This window comes from Astatotilapia calliptera, chromosome 9, assembly GCF_900246225.1.
Source record: "Astatotilapia calliptera chromosome 9, fAstCal1.2, whole genome shotgun sequence".
In the NCBI taxonomy this organism is placed as follows: Eukaryota; Metazoa; Chordata; class Actinopteri; order Cichliformes; family Cichlidae; genus Astatotilapia; species Astatotilapia calliptera.
In genome coordinates, this window is record NC_039310.1 from 18358031 (window position 1) to 18375954 (window position 17924).

The window sequence follows — 17924 nt, forward strand, 5'->3', positions numbered from 1 at the left end:
AGGTCCCTGATTCCTGCGGGTGTGCTTGTGCTTGTGGATACATTTGTTTAAAGTGGCAAATCACCTGATTCATTAACAAGGACAAAAGCCCTATTGGTGCCATCCATCTCTGACAATTGGAAAGCCCCCCTGAATAAATCATTCATCCCTCTGTAACATGTGAACAACATGCGTGCACAAGACACCTAATGGATGTAGGATGCGGATTGACCCATTCTTGCTGCCCTTGTGTTTGTGTATATGGGGAGGGGGGAGTTGCATGTTTGTCTGCATGTGTGTGAGAGAGTGCTGAGGACGAGAAAGGCATTGGTCTTATCTTTGGTTTATGCGTGGATGACCATGTTCAGGCCTAAGGGCAGTGCGAGAGAGTGAGAGAGTGGGGTCACATTCTGCCGCTGTTGGGTGGAAGCCCCTGCCGTGCCGCAAACACCCCCAAGGCTCAGGCAGGGGGACAGGAGTATGTGTGCATGCATGCTTCTCCCCCCACCCTCCACCCCCCCGAATACACCATCTGCTAACCCACTACTGAGCCACCCAGGATGGGGCCCGAGGAGGAGCAGCTGGGGGTGCTGCAGGGGAGGAAGGACTTAAAGTAGCCTCGGCACTGGCTCTCTCCCTCTCTCTCTCTCTCTCTGCTTCACGTGTATCCTGCAGGATTTTACTCAAAAAGATGCGCTGAGATCTGTGCAGACAACCCAGAGTGTGCAGCTGCAATATTGGACATTAGATCCTGATTAACACAATGTGGAAAATGAAATGGGCTGTGTAGACTCCTGCTGAGATCAGGATAGAATTACTAAGGAAGGGCCAACGCGATGTAATCCCGCTTTCACAATATGGCCATGCGCTGGTCCTTTACAACAGCCGCTGGGGGAGTCAGTGATGATTGTTCATTAGCAAACTCAGTAGGAGCTAGCAGTAGACCAATCTCCTAAAGATCCTGAACTGTGCTCCTGCCTGCAGCCTAATCTGATGCACATTCACTGGTGAAATAAAATTAAGAGAGAAAAAAAAAAGCGACATCAGTATGAAGTTGACGTGGTTGTGAAAAGGAAACCATTCTTTCTTATGTTTGTAAACAATGTTTATTTCATGGCATTTGAGCAGCCGGTTCTGTCTTTCTTTCTTTTCTCACAGTTTCATGTGTGAGTGTGTCTGTGAGCACACAAAGCTCATGAGCAGAGCCTAAAGTCATTAATGTTAATGTGTGTGTGCATCCCTCACTATTCCCTGTGCGGCTCTATATATAGGGCTGTAATGATAGCCAGCTCGGGGAGATGAGAGTAGAGAATTAATAAGCCTTGGTAGAAGATCTCTACACTGTCTCTAGACAATGCCGAGGCTCTCTGTGGAAAAGCAGCAGAGATGAGATGTTAAGAGTTTTTTTTCCCTCTTATTTCTTTCTCTGCCATCCCACTGAACGAAGAAAATGAATTGATTTCTGGTGGAGGCGTGCACGGTCCTATTTTAGCTGGAAATTCATTTCTGTCTCAGATTCATCTTGAAATTCTGAAGCGAACGTCTGATTTATTGATGAGATTTGGGGAGCAGCGTAGCATGGGTCATGTTATAAAGGAAAGGGTTCCGGGGTTAAATTGAGGATTAAATCGGAGTGCCATTACACATTAAAAACGGCTTTTTCTTCTTCTTATTATTATTATTAAATACAGGAGAAAAAGAGGATAAGACAAATTAAATAATTAGCTTTTAGCTGACAACATTAGGGAATTATAGTGAAGTCAACAGCTCTTTAGTGGCTCAAAGCATTTCAGAGATAGAGAAAATCTTTCTTTCTGTGCCCCAGTGTTACCTTCAGTCAGTGTGATTTGGGGACAGGACCCCTCCCATGTTTCCAGTCCTGTGATCCAAAGCCAGATGAGCCAACGTCCAAGCAGCGAGGGTGAGCTGGGGATAAGATGCCCTAGTTGCTATCAGTGATTGACTGTCTCTTTCTCCCTTGGGAGGGTGTATGTGAGTGTCTGTATGAAGTGAGGATGAGGCACAGCCCTCGGGTTCCCAGGGCTATATAACACGCTGCGTATTGCTCCTCATCTTAGGGCAGCCACAGCCCCGCTTCCAGCGATCTGTCAGCTGGGTGGAAAATGTATAATCTACCCTTTGACAATAGTGTCTGTGGTGGTGCTTGGTAACTAAGCTATCACTTTGGAAATTGTTAGTGAAGTTGCAGAATTGCTGCATGAGACAGTATCGATGTCAGGGCTGGGATGGGATGATTCATCCTCACAAACGTTGGTGAGCTTTAACCAGTGGTGACAGGTTTTTATTTCTTTCCTGCCAGTGACCTTTTCTAACCCAGCCCTGGACAATCATGGCATAACCACTGCAAACTCTAAAGTACGGAAGCACAGATAATGTCTTTTTCCTGTCACAACTTAGATTATGAAACAATTACACAAATTAAAGATTTTCCACCTTCAGTGGATAGCTACAGCAGACCTGAGATGTGAACGCTTGATGACATTTGTGTTTTGCACATGGCAATTTGAAATGCTGCATTAAAGGTGATTAAGGCATTGGGGATGTAATAAGGAACTTATAAACAGGGTTAAAAAATAGTAGCACATAATAAACAGGAGTCATATGAAGCTATTTCAACAGGAGAAAAAATATCACATCATTTAATTCATATTTAATATATGAATGAATGGATCAAACCGATATTAAACAGTAAAGTTGAAGATTTTTGGCTGCCCACCAGCACGAGCTGGGAGTTGGCTTTAGGTGTTTAAATTACACCCACGTAAAACTCCAAACCTTATCTTAAAATGAACTTTTTAGTTGTCCCTCTAATCCTTCTCTTGTTAGCAAAGAATATTCTGTCATGTTTTCTGGAGTGAGCTCAGCACTTGGTTTGATCTTTAAGGCAGCATGATCTTTTAACAATTGTACTGGGAAAGAGTCTGACCTTTTTTTTTCTCTCTTGTCCAGCCTCAGTTTTAAGTGCAAACTAGACTGTCCCCTGTAGAGGACATGACCGCTTTCCTGTCCACTTCAATCAATGAATTTGCACAGGTCTTTAATCCAGACAAAACATTTTTTTTCCTTTCATTTTTGTGCCAGTGCCTCTCTCGGCATCTATTCAACCATTATCATTCAACCGAGCAAAGTCACATTCAAACGCTAATCAATTGATCAATATTTGCACCCCTGTTGGAATTACTGCGAAGCAAGTCTAACAATTTATAATGTAGCCGACTACTTTTTTTTCTTTTTTAAAAACTATAGGCAGTTTGTCCTCAAATGTCTGACACTGATGCAGAAAGTAGTGATGGCTCATTTGTTTCATGTAAAGGTTCAGCCATGTAAGGTGAAGAACTGTTTCCAGTCAGAGATAAAGTGAGCTGCACGTGCTCCTGACGACATGAGGAGAGCGGGCCAGAACAAACAACCATCACCTGTTTGCTTTCTGTACATCGCACACTGCTAAAGAGTGTCTGAGCCTCAGGCAAACATCAATTTGAAGCAAATAACGGCACGATCGAGTATGCCTTTTGCGTGATGTTTCATTGTCGTCATTACAGAAACACTAGCTACCTGAAAGAGAGCAGAAGCAGCACCGGGAGACTAAGACCCGCCACGTTGCCCGCTCCCTGTAAGGTATTTAAGCCTCATTCTTCTCTTGCCACAAGAGCCTTTTATTCCAGGCCTCCCACCGACTACAGCCACACCAGCTCTTAGTTTTTCAAAGAGACTTTAATCATTTTAATATGAAAGCTGCTAAGTACCCCCAATAATCACTTTGATGAAATGGAGGACATTTTGAACAGCCCCCCCTCCACATTTCAGCTTTTCACCCCTGCCTTTCATCATTCTTTTCATCATACCAGCTCCATTGACTAATGCTGGATCATGATATGCTATGTAATTTACAACCTTACAGCCATTCCTAACTCCATCTCGATTCATCTCTGTCTTTGGCTTTGTCTGCCTTTTCAAAATCTATGCATATTGTTTTTTCCTGGAAATTTGTTACATGCAATACTCAACAAACGGAATTCACGGAAAGTAGATTTTAATTTGTTTACCCCCTGAAAAAAACACCCTTAAAATCCACAGAAATGTGGCTGCTGGAAATGAAAGAAGAGATTTGTTTTGCTTGATAAATTGGTGGCGTTTGAGTCTCATGCAAATTGTGCAAACTGGATCACATAATGGCAGCCTCGGGTTTGTAGTATTAACTTCTGTCCAGTTCACTGTCCTGTGAAAAAGTGACAGTCAAGAATAAATTCACCTACTTTTAAAGTCCACTTTGTACCAGCTTGAGCTCTTGCAGAATCTAGGACAAGGTTTGTCTTTATCTGCAGAGCAGAAGTGGAGCAAAAGTGGCAGTGACAGAGTTGGAATATTAGCTGTTCTGTTGCAAAATACTGCTGTTTTCTCAGAGTTCAACACTGTTGTTACAATTTCTCCTCATCTGCCAGTTGAAAAATATACTTATCAGCTGTTAGGTAAGGCAATCATTTTGACTAAAGCTGATGGTGGTTAACTATAAAGAGCATTGTTGTTCTTTTATATGCATAAATAATTTGAATGAACATCTGAAAAAAGTCTCTTGTGAGTCGCTTCTTTTTTTTAAATTAACCATTTTGTCATCATGGCATGGTTTGTGTGTCTATATTTTACACCATAGTAAATGTTAAAGAAGGGAAAATAGGAGCTTATTTAGGTTATTTATTGTGATGATTCTCCCACTGTGTTGTCAGCAGGGGATCCTCTGGGTCTGGTGGGTTGTGGGGGTCCCTGGATCTATCTTGTTTTGATACATCCCACAGATGCAAGATGTGATTGTGTTCTGGAGATTTTTGATCAGCATTTTTTTTTGTTTGTTTGTTTTTTTGGTGAGAGAGGTGTGTGTCAAAGTGGAATCCACGTGAATCTCACGACTCAAGACTTTCCCAGAACTCTGCTTCCCAACAAGACAATCGGTGTTACTCACCTCACCTTTCAGTGGTTTAAATGCTGCGACTAGTCGGTAGACATGATTTGTTATATGGTTATTGTTTCATTCACTTTTTTACCAAACAGAGTCCAAAGTCTCATATTTATTCATATCCAATTAAACTTTTAATCGTTAATACATTATTTTCAGTCTTTTTTTTAATCAGGTTTTTCTCTTACCTTGAAATAATACAATACTCAAGCTTTGTATTATTGTGATGAAATCTCATTAAAATGGAATAAAGGGGGAAAAAATAATAAAGCCACTGAGAGTAGCTGAAATTGCTATTCAGCAGAATTCTGTGAAACCATATAAATATCAAGAAGCTAAAGCTGTTCCCATTAGAGTTATATTTAGCGATCCTATAAAAGTGATGCACAACTTGGTTGCTTTTGTTCCAAAAGGAATTTATGCATAGACAGCGACATACGGTGCTTGCTACCTTTCACATATCATTTTATGTATTACTGCAATTACAGTGATAGAAACCAAGTAGTGCAAATGAGTCTTTGTTGACTTATTTATCACCTCTTGTGTGTTACCTTGGTATCTCTCTTTGCCTTTTGGCAGTTGCACTGCCTTGTGGTTTATTTATACCACATCTCATCATTTATTAAAAACTCAGTCAGTGGGGCAGGCGGAAAAGCATTAGGGAGTGAAGTCGACAGGCTGCTAGGGAATCGTCCTTCCCGTGTGCCAAGTGGGGCTCCTCTTGCCCTCGCACTGTGCGCTTGGCGCCAAAAGCCTGCAGAGCCAGAAAGACAAAGGGAGGATGGTCAGGAGTGCCAATGAGTGTAAAGACTCTTTTAAACAATGAAAAATTGTCCCTTTCAAATATGAAAAGCATGAAGGGTGTCAGGAATTTCAGGCCCCACTCTATACATTTTTTTCAAAATGTGTTTTTTTACTCTCCTCGAGGGGCTTGCAGCCACTGGCATCAGATGAGAAGCTGAACAAACACGTCTTTGCCAAACAGACAAACGACCACATCTGCTCTGCTAAGAATGTGAAAACTATAAAAGACTAAGAAAGTCCGGAAGTGTGTATCAACAACAGTAGACATTTATTGTATGCAGAAGTTCCTGCCTTTTGAGGCCCCTTTTTGAAAAAGCTGAAGTTGAGCCGGGGCTTGACATCTTATTTCTGTTTAACAGTGGAAGAAGTTTCTTAATTTTGAAACTGCCTTTTGAGTAACTCGCATTATCACAGACATTAAGACATCTACATGTATTGAACAGTCTAAATGAAACTTGATCGCAAGTTAAAATTTCCCATCTTCAGGTTGACCTTCTTTGCAAAGAAGCAACACTGAGGAGGTAACAGTAAGTCTGAAATATTTTGCACCACGTGAATGTCATTGAGTGCTCTTTAAACTTCCGCATGTCGAGCCAACTTGGGTTTTTTTATGGATCAGAAGAAAAATATGTGCTCTTTTCGTTTCTGTGAATCGACCCTTTAATGATTCATGCATTGCTTTTTATGACTCCCTGCTGTCGAAAAAGCAGAATAATAAAAATTCTCAAAATGTCCCAAACAGCACTGAGAAAGGACATAACCTCAGCGAGGAATGTCGCGCAAGTGTAAGACATTATATGGAGACATGGAAGGGAAAACGGGAACACCCAAAATTACCAGCCCTGCCACTGCAATGCCAAGTGCGAGCTCAGAAGTGCAGCTGTGTGAAGGAACGTGGCTGTGCTTACGTCTGCTTAAACACAGGTGTAACCTGGGATTGTGTGTGAATCTGTAACACTAGTGCAAAAACGTCACTGCTAGCAGTATTAAACCAACTTTGATTATGTAATTTAAGCTGTGTGGTTCAGTGACCTTTGGCTGCCTGTGTCCTTTGGACTCCCAGAGCACCTGCCTGCAAGCTGCCGACTCACCGTTTGAGGCACGTCTTTCCTGTGGTCTTTAACAGACTGCTTTTCCTCTGCAGGTGCAATCAGCTGTCATGACTGGCAGAGAGATAAGACCCTGACACAGATAGCGTAGAGAAAAGATTAACACGTCGCCGTGCTTTGCTCTGCTTCTTTTGTTGGCTTTGTGTCGCGTTTCAGCCAAAACCTCAGAATTTTCAAGTCAGTTGACTTGAAAGGGTGAATCGTGAGTGCGGCAGCTCAGTAGATCATAACCTCTTTTGATCGAGTGCGATATTGAAAGCAGGTGAAAGGTAATGGTACTGAAGAGTTCATTAAAATAAATAACCTGGCGATGCATTCATTTAGTCTGTAGATAAGCTTGTTTGCCCCCTGTAATGCATGAATGTTCAGGGCCCTTCTCACTTTGATCTGTGTGAATAGAAAGGCATCAAAGGAAACAGGGTGCACTGTGTCGGTGTGCATAATGACTGGGGAGAAATCTCATCACAAGGAAATTGTTTAACACGTAGTAGTGCTGCAGATTGATGGATGTGCCCTCTGCATAAATTGCCGCACTAACACTTCAATAATCACTGGCTGCTATCATAAAGGTAGTCCCTACGACTTTTCTTAAATGTCACACTATGTTATTGCCACACTGTCAGGGTGTTGGCAAAGGATATAATGGAGCAAGGCTGTCTGTTTTCATTGCACAATGTGGCTGCGAGCGAGCCAAGACATTCCCATTTGCAATTGAGAGTGCTTCCAATGTCGTATTTACATATAAAATGGCAGGTCGTGTCATCTTCCCTCGCTGTTAAGGCACTTGAAGACCTACACAAAACCTCATTTGAGGGCATTTACAGTAGAGCGTGCTGGATGTTATATCACACGAGTAAATGTGGGGAGTGCGGGAGCAAAATTGGCTACTATGATTTATAGATGCAGGGATTTTTTTTTTCCCGCAGCACTACTCACTCCCAGCTTTGCTTTTCTTTGCAATGTAAACAATTAATCCTGTTCTTAGAATATGAAAACTGCAGCTTACTGCTCATTGGGTGGAGAGAATAGTCGCTGCTTTTACATAGGAGGTTGCTCACGAAAAAGCTACTGACTTTTTGCTATGTGTCGGAAAATAAGGATAATGTGAAGTGTGGACACGTTCTTTAAATTTGTTATAGAAATAATGATATTTTTACAAAAATGTTTTGCAGGACAAATACCAAATTAAAAACTGGTATCATATGAGTCTCACTTTAAAAAAAAAAAAAAAATATATATATCAAACCTCACAGTATGTGTGATGTATGGAATAAAATACGTTTTTATCCTTTTTTTATAGCTTGTGCGCAGCTGTCCGTGGCCTCCTCGCTTGGGAAAGTTGAAATTTCAACCCCTTAAAATAAAGGTATGCAAATTTACTCATCACACAGTTGTGGTTAAAAGTTTTCATACACTTATCAGGGCCATGCATGTCATAGTAATTTGAGGCTTTTAAGGATTTCTTTGAATGCTGTACATCACACATCTAGAATGACTTTAAAAGACAAGAATTGGGTGCACAGGTTTGAAATGAATTTGAATTTTCAAAAGCATTCATACAGGCTAAAATATATACATACACCCCGTTAATACTTGTTTAAAGCTCCCTTAGCAAATTGCACCTCAACCACACAATTCTGGTGTCTAGCTTCTGGCACAACTCTGGCTGGATTTTGGGACACTCTTCTGTGGTTGGTTTGCCGCTGGAATACCACGTTGTGTCTAAGTTTCAACTTTCTAGCTGTTGATTTGAGGTGAAGTGAAAGAATTTGGTGGTACTCATCCTTGTTTATTATTCTGTCAACTTTGTTTAGTGCACCAGTACCACTGGCAGCATAACAGCCCCAGAATGTAATGTTACCACCACCATGCTTGACAGCTGGTACGGTATTCTTGGGTTTAAAAGCCTCACCTTTACTCCTCCAATCAAACCTCTTGTCATTGTGGTCAAAATAGCTCAAATTTTGTCTCTGAAAGGCACTTGGCTTGTCCTTGTGGGCAGCTGCAAATTCTAGTGAACCTTGAAAGTGTCAACATTGCTTCACCATGGACAGTGATGCTGGTGTTCTATTCGTTTCCAGTTTATGGCAGGCTTGAGTCTTGTTGGTTCCTGGGTTGTTCCCGAACATCATCTGAGTGTGACAGTCAGCAAAGCTGTGACACATCAGAATAACCTGAATTTATGTACAATCCTGGAATCTGCAGTTGTTTAAAAAGGGTTCCCTAAAGCTTGTGGAGCCCAGACTTTAGCCCTATTAAACTATATGAAGAAAATATTTGTGGATTATGCTTAAAAGCTGGTTCTTTGTGAGGAAAATAACTAATTTTCATGAGCTCTACCAACTGTCTTTTCATTGCTATGAAAACTGGTCAAATATCCATCCAGAATTATGCCCAAAGCTTGTTGATGGCTACCAAAAGTGTCTGATCAAGGTGCAACTTTTTAAGGTATTTATCCCCAAATTTGCAGGGGTATTGGTATACCTTTGACCCAGTATGTACACTTTTAAGTCTCTGTGTAATCCTGCATTGACTAAAGAAAATCCTAAATGTTTTCTAAGTTATGCACCCAATTTTTTTAAGTCATTAAAGATGTTCTGTAAAGAAAGAAATCCCGAAAAGCCCAAATTTACCAATGCATTCATGACCACGGTGAGTCTATGTAAACTTACCACAACTGTACACCAAATGACTGTTTTTCATGTGTGCGCTTGTATTTTTTAGAAACTTGCCAAGATGAAATTCCTATCATGTTGTCACACGTGGATTTAAGATGGCAAAGGTAGATAGTTCATTTACATTTTAATAAAGTGTCATTTTCTTGTGTGTAAATGAACAAAAGAAAAGTGATGAAATCACGTTTTGCTTGTGATTTACTTGATAAAAAGTCCTCCAGGATCATAAAAGGATTGAGGATACTGAGCTTTTGTTTTAATAAAATGTTACTAAATCTTTTCACTGATTCTGACATATTTTGGAATCTAAAGTGAGGAGCAGTGAGCACAAACAGTCTTCACCATACACAGACACATAATTGATGCTGTTTGTATGGTTTCACTGCTTAGACATTTGATCTATAATCCTGATTGCCTACAGCCTCGCCGCTGATGTCAGACGATATAGATCAGGACGTCAGTGGTTGTTGACGAGGTGTTGCCTCCCGCATTGCTGGCTTCCTTTCCCTGGATGTCCTCCAAGTTACCAGGTAGCAGGCAGTGGGAAAAACAAAACAGATCCCTTTTCCCTCTCCTCGGTTTCTGACTTCTTTGAAAATTCCCCGGCATCAGCAAGATTGTTTAAAAAAACATTACCGTGGGAGTGTGCGCTGGAAAACACCACCCTCCTTGTCACGTTAACTTCTCGCTAATTTTAAGGGCTTGGTCTCGTATTTTCCTGTCTATGGTTTTTACCCTCAGTTTACACACTGACGTCGTGCATTCCATTTGTAAGAATCACCTCCTGAAGCAGACGTTCTTGCTTGTGCATGTGTGTGGGTGATGTAAACCTTGCAATTATGTGCCAGTGACACACACTTTGTCAAGAAGGAGTCTCAGGTCTGGGTTGTTAGAAAGCCAGGACTCATCAGTTGTTAGATCAACATGATGTAATTGAGCTTTTTAAAGCGCTTTGCCGGGCCGCCTGTGCTGAATCTGTTACAGATTTGGTGTTTTTCCTTCATGCATTTCCATTGGACATCGTGTTCTGATGAGTCTGTTGAGTGGCTTTGATATTGCAGCTGAAATAGCCAGACTAATGCCAGTAATAACTGGGGGAAGATTGAGAGGATAACATTGGGAAAGACATCTAGTGTGTCTTCTTTGCCAAAGGGAAGGGGTCTTGGAATAACAGGCTTAAGATTAAGGAAGAAATATTTTCTCTTTCTGCTCACTCTACTGGTTGCAAGAAATATTCTGTGGGAAAAAAGTCAAAATCTTCATTATGTTTGGTGACAAAAAATAAAAAAAGCATACTGTAACCTTTACAGATTGAAATATGTTTTTTCTTAAAATTAAAACTTCAGTTTGTATTTTTTATTTTTGCACAATTGAAAATGTCTCCCTTTTAAAATGTTTGTTTGTTTGTTTGTTTGTCTTTAAACCAGATGATAAAACTAAATCATGTTTTGTATAGACTTCCTACTCCATACTCCACTTGGATGTTGTGGACTCACTTGTTGCTTTTGAAATGGTTGCTTTGAAGTTGGGGGCCACGAATAGTGGTGACAAATAGTAATGACATTGTGCTTAATTACAAAGTGATGTAGGCACCTATCAACCTTGCTTTTATATAAGAACATAACCAGTTGGCAATCAGCTGAGTTGTTATCTAATGCAAAGAGACAAGCCGGAGATGAGGTGCAGTTATCGGTGCACCCTGCATTTAGTCTGCAGTTATTTGCAAACCTTCACCAACCTAACTGAGAGCAATTGCAGTCAGTCCGAGTCAGACCACAACTGGTTGGAGACAGGTTGCCTCCCACCAGACAACCTATTTAATCACCTTGTAATCAAAAGTGGTCGCCCAGACGTTGAGCTTGCAAAAAGTTTGCATTAAATTCAATTAAATTCAATTTTATTCATACAGCGTCAAATCACAACAACAGTCGCCTCAAGGCGCTTTATATTGTTAGGTAGACCCTACAATAATGCATACAGAGAAAAACCCAACAATCATATGACCCCATATGAGCAAGCACTTTGACAACAGTGAGAAGGAAAAACTCCCTTTTAACAGGAAGAAACCTCAGACAGGTCTGAGAAACCTCAGGTTCAGGGAGTGGCAATCTGCCATGACCGTTTGGGGTTGAGTGGATGAAGACAGGACAAAAGACATGCTGTGGAAGAGAGCCAGAGATTAATAACAAGTACCAATGTACCAATTCACCAGGCAACCACCAATTTATCCTAGTTGCAAAGAGGCTGCTATCATAGTTTTGTTCTAGAGTGAGCAGTTAGCAGCACTCTACTGTCTGTGCCTTATTCAGACATGATCACAGTGAAAGGATCTCGCTGGCCTTGAGATTACTTTACACGTGTGAAGTGGTAATGTGCAGTAATTTGTAGTGTAACTTGTGTAACAGTTAGTCTTTGCACCTTACTTACAAGATGTCTTTCTAAGAGATGCTGTGATGTGAAGAAAAGAGGTCATAAAGTTCTGCAACGCACCCAAAAAACAATCAAACACCATACACGACTTAAATTTGGCTGAACACCCCTTGGAGGTCGTCTCCGTGGACAGCTCTGCGGTGCTTACAGTGGGGCTTCTATTTTTTAGTCAAAATTAATATTAGGGGTTTTTTTTCTTTTTAATTTTTAGAAACATATTGTAACTTTGTGATCAGACCTTTTATTTCATGCTCAAAGGAGGTCTTGAATATGCACAAATGTCTTGGCAATCAGCAATCAGGACAACAGTCCAGTCTAGACCAAAGGTAACCCATCAATACACCACTTATTCGATGAACAAGTCCACACTGTAATATTGTGTGAATACCACTAATACTAATAGTAAATAATGACACTGATACACTATCATTGACAGATTTTTTTTGTTGTTTTTTTAAACCAAACTGACCACAGAGCCAGCTGAGAGGAAGCTTTGTAATGTTATTAAAACCCAGGGACTTTCCTCAGTCTTGTTTTTGAAACCAGTAAATGATGTTTGAGCTTTCCACCAAAATTTTTATGTTTCTTCTCTTTAGCTTATGGAAATAGAGTCATCCCATTGAAGTGTCTCATTGTTATAGGTTGTTATCATTTTTTTTATTTACTTCTGCACATCCCCACACAGGGGATTTCTGATAAAGGGCCTGACCCTGCAGCTGGGCCCAGTTTATGCGATGCTGACTGCCAGGTGGCAATGAAGCAACTGGAAAACCCACAATAAACCCACAAACGCTCATTCCCACAAGAAGAAGAAGTTCTTTATGAGCCGTTGTCAGCACATCTGCCTTGTGCTCATTGAAAAACGCTAGATTTTCTTTTAATACGGTATCTGTTCTTACTCTTTTTTTGGCTTTTTTGGTGGGTGGATGACACTATTTTGAAGATACATTTCACCCCAAAAACAAGGATGCATGAAATTGCTTTTTGTTTTTCAGAACATATGATGTAAGTTAAGTTTTGTATTGAACCAAGAGTAACTATTTCTTCATCCAGCAGAATCCTGCCAGCAGGGTATGTGGGAGTTGAGTCAGTGTCACTTTGCCATAATCACCATAAGCTAGTTTAAAATAACATACAGAGCTGAAAACCCCCAATTAGAGTTCAAGGCCCTCTTGTCACCGTGAACTAAATCTGTCACGCTAATCACAATCTTGTAAATTAGGCACGCTTGTTTGCCTGCCTCTTTTGCTGCCTGACAACTGTCTGTCTGTATCATTTGATCTCTTCTTTGAAATAAAAAGAAGAAAAGTCTGTTTTATTCCCAGCACCTGCCTCAGTATATTTGTTGTTTTCACTACAGACTTCAGCGTATCTGCTTCAATTCTTTTGTGTATTCCAAGGATTTCAATGAGTCCTTCCATCCATCCAATCTCTTGCTGAGAGTCGCTCCCAGGGCTGGTCTGATGCAGACCACACGCAGAGCTTGTGCATGACGGCATTGACTTCTCATTCACTCTGCTTACTCTCCCAGGACTTCCCTTGGAGAGGTAAAATAGGGTCTGCAGCATTATTTTGCCCCTTCCAAAACCTCACAGTGAGTTTCGGCATGCAGGATGGATGCATGGATATGTTTTGGGATGCGAATTTTGAAAATTGCGCACAACAAAAGTACAAACAAAACCAGCCTGAGGTCTACATTGACAAGTCCGCTTTGATGTTGCATACTCTCCCAGTGATGTCAACCTGCCTCTATTAATGCCGTTGTCATCTACAAGAAAGGGCTCGGTGCTTGACAGAGAGTATTGCCAGCAGAAGACCGTCTAGGAGCCAGAGCATTAGCATAGAGGCTAGACAGGTCCACTTTCAAACCCAGTCACCCGAGCTGTCATCTATCAGCTACCGCCGCTTGTTGCTGTGAGCCCCTGTCATGGCTGGGTCTCAAAATAACTACAAAATAATATTCAAAGAAATGCCTGTATTCTGTAAAGATATTTCTTCTGCAAAGCTCATCTCTCTGCCGTGCTGTAATTGGGGTGTGACCTAAATATCTGACTGAAGCTGCACTTGAACGAGTCTGCAGCCTTATTGACCTACATTCGAGGAGAACATTGGTAAAGCTTTGCAGGAATCGATACACCCCAATGTCCTTGCACTGCACAGCGGGATTGTCTGTCTGAATGCAATTCATTTTGTTGTTGTTATTTTTGTGTGAGGCTAATAACTTTGATTAATTTACTGTGTTGCTATGACCACATGGTGTTTGTTACCAACCTGTTGGCCAGCTGAAAAAAAACAGGAAGTGTTTGATTTTAAAACCTTTTTCTCATACAGCTTTTAATTTTTTTAAAAATAAAGAAATAATTTTGATTTTAAGATTTGTTTGGGTTAACAGAGACTTTCCCTTTTGTCCTCTTTGTGTGGCTGTATCAGCTGCTATTCATGACACAGTCAATTTGATTGAAGCCTTGAGTTTTCTTTTTGGCGTGTTTATGCTTTGAAAGGAATCTTTCCCCCCCAAGTGTTTCACTCATTTTCATGTGGTCAGTTTTTGTCCCTAACTTTGTTTCGGCTTAAACCCTCTGTGATCCTCAGAGATGGTGTCTGCAAACAGCACTGATCGCAGACAAAAGGAACAGAGTGGCAAATATAGCCGTTCTGCATTCATACTGCAAATGTTTAATGCTTTTCATTATTTATTTAGATCGCAATTTAGTCTTTAAATGGCTGCTGAACTTTTGCACTGTACACTTTATTCATCTGTACAAAAAAAGGGTTCAATTACATAAGTAAAATAAATTTTATTAACACATTTACATAGTAATGAGGTGTCTAATCTGTTTGGGTAAAGGGATTTACATAAATGTAGCGTTGTACGTGTCGATATTCAGACAAGCAAAAGACTTTTGATGACATAATCACAAAATCTTAGATTTTGTGGGGGGAGAAAGGATTTATGAGGCTTTAAATGTATAATCTAACTGTTAGGAATTCATCAGTGCAGAAAAGGTCTAAAATTAAAACAGAAAGACAAAGGCTTGAATCCGAATTCATTAGGGGTATTCCCTGTGGCTTTGTAATTGATCGTGACAGATCCACCTCCTGATGATGACAGCCTCCTTCCTACTGTGAGCCCTCACTGAGTGGGATTGATTTAGGACTTCCTCCATGCTCTTCTCTGCCTTGGCAACGGCAGTAAAATCGGCTCCAGCCTGATGTTTCTGTGTTCTTAGCCCTCCAGCTTGGTTTGGTTTGCACGCGCCCTGTAATTAGGAACATCCTCCGGGTCCTGTAATGTCCATGAATTAGGAATTGTTCTTTGAGGAGATGGTCAGCAGTGGCACATGAGGTTGGAGACACTGTAGAAATGTATAAATAAACCTTTGTTCTGTGCGGATTTTAAATTACAAGGCTGTTTTCAAAAGCATTTATCATCTGGAAGATCTAAGGTTGAGACTAAATAGAAGTTTGACACCTTGAGCCTGTCTTGAATGAATGCTAGCTGTTAGAAAAAGTAAATAAATAGAAACGTCAGAAGCGCTGTTGTTTTACTCAGTCTGTATTAAAGTGTCACTTAGCAACTCTTTTAATGAAGCAATAAAAAAGCAACTATCCAAATAGGACAATGAACCCGATCCAGTTCCTCAGTGAAGTTAGCTTTTATAGTTGTGAATAAAATGTTACTTGAAGGACTGCAATCAGAGTTGTCAAGAACAGCTGGAACAACTTAATCCTCTGACTTTTCCTGCCGTGTTATCATCACGTCTGAATTTTGGGTTTTGATTTGTATGCAAAATTACTGCAAAGTGCTATTCCCCATCAGCCTCACCTGTGCTCAAGGTTTAGCGCTAATTAGCAAGCGTGAGCCGGGTAAGGTGATAAACTGAGATGGAATACATGTTAAACACGGGGGTGCCAATGGAGTGAGACTATTGGGGAGCAGGCCGGTGGTGGTGGAGTGGTGTCAAACTAATGAGCTAATAGAGAGATTACGACAGTTATGCTAGTTCAAAACAGAAACATTTCAACAAACGCTAACTGTATTTAAAGAGAAAAACACTGTGAAGTCGAAATGAAAATTATATTTCTGATGGGTGACACGGTGCACTAGTGGTTAGCACTATTGCCTCACAGCAGGGAGGTCCTGGGTTTGAATCCATTTGCTGACTGAGGCCTTTCTGAGTTTGCATCCTCCTCCCGGGTCTGCCTAGGCTCCCTCTGGGCACTCTGGGTTTCCCCCCACTGTCCTAAGACATGCATGTTAGGTTAACTGGTTATTCTAAACTGGCTGTAGGTGTGAACGTGAGTCTGAACAGCTTTTTTTCTTTCTGACAATAGACTGACGACCTGTCAGGGTGTACCCCGTCTCTTGGCTAATGACAACTGGGAGAGGCTCCAGCCTCCCCTACGACCCTGAAGTGAAGAAACGGGTGAAGATGGAGGGATACTTTCAGCTTTGGTTAACAGACCTTTACTACCTTTTCCTACCTCCTCCTACCAGGTAGGAGGAAAAAAAGAAGACCATAGAGAGGATTCGTGGATGTAGTGAAGGAGGAATAAGATACAGAAGAAGATGCTGGTGATGGGGTGAGACGGAGGTAGATGATCCGCTGTGGTGACCCCTAAAGAGAGGAGCTGAAAGAAGAAGAAACTATAACAGAGCTCAGCACTTTCTGACTCTCTGTAACAAAAGATTTAACAGTAAAACTGAAACCCCTCACCTTTCTACAATAAAATAAAAAACCGATTGTGATCTGTGGACTCGTAAAAAAACCGTCACTTATTTATCATTTTTAAAAATGGCATGTTTGAAATCTTTTTGTGTGTGATATGTCCCTTTGAATGTTTCTTTAACTGCACTTTTCTAAAATTTGAGAAAACTCTTTCGTTCACCTTTCCTCAATGTCACTAACTGTTCTAATCAGATTTCCCTCTCACCCCCTTCCTGTGCGCTTACGTAACATCTCTCTTGAACCATTATGCATGATTATTTACACGTGATCTCAACAGTGAAACGTTGTCCGGGCTCTTCCACTGTTAGGAAGTCGCTTTTCTCTGACCAGCAGCCAGAATTACAGGCAGGAAATTGAGAGCAGAATCGGTGCCAGAGGGTGTGTGTGTTTTGTAGCAAAGGGTGTTTTGTGGAGACAGCAAGTTGGATTGTGGATCCCTTCCCCCGCACGGCGCCATGAGGCCCACGCACAGGAAGCTTCTCCTGCTAAATACAGCCACCCCCCACCCCACCCCACCCATCCCCTCCGATCTACAGGTCTGCACACACAGAGAACACGCAGTGAAAGTAGCCTCCCATTTGCCCATCCTGCTAATTTGCCATCCCCCATCTACCCAACAGCTGTAGCTTGTAATGAGCTCTCAGTTTTAGGATTTCTTGCACCTCATTGTTTTTGAGATGATGTATTTCTGCGTGTTAACGCACATGACCGCGATCTGACCCCACTCGGTAATCACACAGACACAGCTCCGGTAGAGACCCTCTGACCCTTTGTGCCAGAGACCCTGTAAAAAGGCAGACAGGGTCTATGGTTTCGGAAACAGGATTCTTTACGACCTTCCTCTTTTTTCATGGTTTGCATTAGAGTTACACCCTTTGCCTTTTTGGATTCTGTGCAGGGCCTGCTAATCAGCTTTTAACATACTGCTAAAGACATAGGCGCTGCAAAAATTAAGCCCTAAGTACATCTCTGTACCAACACCTTGGTTAATAATGTTGTCTCTGTCCACACTAGAACATTTTTCTAATCATAAGCACCGGAACAGACTGGAAGAGTAGCTGTTATCTCAGCAGAGTGCTGTCTAGCTAGCTGCATGTCAATCTCTTCAGCTCTGGGTGAATAAAAGAGAATACTGTGCATCAGCACTCTGCAGCCAGCAAGTAATTTAGAGGCATGACATTCTGGATTTAGTGTCAGACAAATGAAACTTTTTTCTGGGAGATTT

General features: G+C 41.2%; 1 long non-coding RNA gene across 2 annotated transcripts in view; it reads left to right on the forward strand.

Annotated features, from left to right (window-relative positions):
* The window catches only part of LOC113029776 (uncharacterized), a 55032-nt gene extending 38312 nt beyond the window's left edge, over positions 1–16720 (forward strand). Inside the window, exons 1-3 of one of the 2 annotated variants that reach the window (XR_003273494.1) lie at positions 2666–3618; positions 8165–8230; positions 16305–16720. This is a non-coding gene — a long non-coding RNA (uncharacterized LOC113029776). Of the gene's footprint in view, positions 1–2665; positions 3619–8164; positions 8231–16304 lie in introns of those variants that run through there. The other variant, XR_003273495.1, reaches the window with a different exon arrangement.
* Positions 16721–17924: the final 1204 nt, after the last annotated feature.